The sequence below is a fragment of the Crinia signifera genome, chromosome 5, assembly GCF_055691185.1.
Source record: "Crinia signifera chromosome 5, ASM5569118v1, whole genome shotgun sequence".
NCBI classification, from domain to species: Eukaryota; Metazoa; Chordata; class Amphibia; order Anura; family Myobatrachidae; genus Crinia; species Crinia signifera.
In genome coordinates, this window is record NC_139221.1 from 223030354 (window position 1) to 223032457 (window position 2104).

General features: G+C 43.8%; 1 pseudogene; it reads right to left on the bottom strand.

Moving 5' to 3' along the window:
* Positions 1 to 1166: 1166 nt before the first annotated feature.
* On the bottom strand, positions 1167 to 1302 carry LOC146006152 (U2 spliceosomal RNA; annotated as a pseudogene).
* Between the last annotated feature and the right edge of the window lie 802 nt (positions 1303 to 2104).

Sequence of the window (2104 nt, forward strand, 5' to 3'; positions counted from 1 at the left end):
AAAATAGGCAAAACCATATGCACTGCATGTGGGGCAGATGAGTTTGAAGAAACTCAGGAGACCGAGGTGTGCTCCCTACCACCAGTGCTGTGCCTAAACATGTGCAAAGGGGGCCGTGCTATCGAATGGGCTTATCTCCCGAAGGAGACGGGCCCAGTTTTTCCCTTAACCCCTCTCAACCATAAGGCCGAAGAGGGGAAAATAGGGAACGGTGGGTCCTCTTTACCGAAGCTTAGAGAGAACCTCTTTCCTCAACCCCCGGAAGGGTTAGGACGGTGGGTCCTCCGCACCCGAAGGTTTGGAGAGACCCTCAGTGGACTTCCTTCCACCTTGCGGCTCAGGGTCGGCCTCGGGGGGACCGCAGCTCTCCCCAAAAGGCGAGAGCTTTGGCACGTTGGGGAAATGGAAGGCCCGTAAGGGTCGACCACACAACCCAAAAAAACGTAACAAACTACAGAAAACAGAAAACGTGAAAAGTGCATGAACGTGAGAAGAAGAGAAATAAATAATAAAGAGGACCCCAGCCAGAGGGCCGGGGTGGATGTGTGAAAAATTGTCCTACCCCATCCAAAATGACGAGGTAAGGACGTGAAGCACTAACCTAGAGGGAAGTGCGCAGTGCTAGTGCCATACTAGTGCATGGTGATTTTGGGATCACCCGTGCATGTTCGGCACCCCCGAGTTTCCCAGGGGGCACAGTGCAGCCTCGGACTCCAAGCAGCCGACCGATCAGCGTCCGACCAAGTCTTTCTCTGCTCCCATCATAGGGCACTTTCCAGCCCCTGGCATGGGAATGGGTACTCCACTGGGCTTTTCGAAAGACTCCCTTAGGGGCTGCACCCCCCTCAGAAGAGCAATCTAGTCAGTCTCAGTGTTTCTCCGATCCCAAGCTGGGCCTTTCGCGGTCTCCCCATCAGAGGCTACGAACCTCTAGAACAGGAGCCATCTACTCAGTCCCAGCCTTTCTCCGCTCCTTGGGAATGGATACTAGACTGAGCCTTTCGCTGGCTCATCCTTCCGGGGCTACGAACCCCGTCAAGAGAGTCAAACTACTAGGCTTAGTGTTTCTCCCCCCTCTTACCAGTGGATTTAAGGAAACAACACCTCCTACCAAAGGCAGAGGTGAAGGTACTCAGCCAGACTTTTCACCACTCCCAGGCAAAAAAGAGGGGTCCCACACCCTCCGCCCATCAGAGCAGCTACTCAGTCCAGCCTTTCTCTATTCTCTGCCAGAGGCCAGTCCATACCCACTGATTAGAACAGATACTACACTTGATCTTAGCCAAAAGGCTGAGATAACATGTGCAGAGAGAGTTACATTTGGGTGGGGTGTGTTGAAACTGAAATCTAAATTGCAGTGTAAACATAATGCAGCCAGTATTTATCCTGCACAGAAACAAAATAACTCACACAAATCTAACTCTCTCTTTACAAGTTACATCTGCCCCACCTGCTGTGCACATGGTTTTTCCCATTTTGAGAACAAATTTGTACTGTGATCAGATCTGAATAAGGGCCAAAAAAACATACAGTAACACAAACAACATAAAAATATGAAACCGCATAAATTATAATAAATTATCATAAATTGTCATAAATTAACATAAATGAACATACATTAACATAAATTAACATAAATTAACATAAATTGTAGTAAGTTTAATGAAAGCAAAAGGACCAACATAACACCACATAAAGCAACATAAAACAACATTAGTAACATAAAACTACATAACCTGCATAAAAAACATAAAGCAACACAAAAACCATAACACAACATAAACCACATAAAAATATGCAACCGCATAAATTATCATAAATTATCATAAATTAACATAAATTATAGTAATTTCAATGAAAGCAAAATGACCTAAATAACACCACATAAAGTCACATAAGCAACATAAAACTACATAAACTGCATAAAAATATGTAAAGCAACACAAAATAACATAAAGCAACACAAACAACATAAAAATCTGAAACCACATACATTATCATAAATTTACATAAATTAACATACATTAACATAAATTAACAGAAATTGTAGGAAGTTTAATGAAAGCAAAAGGACCAACATAACACCACATAAAGCAAAATAAAA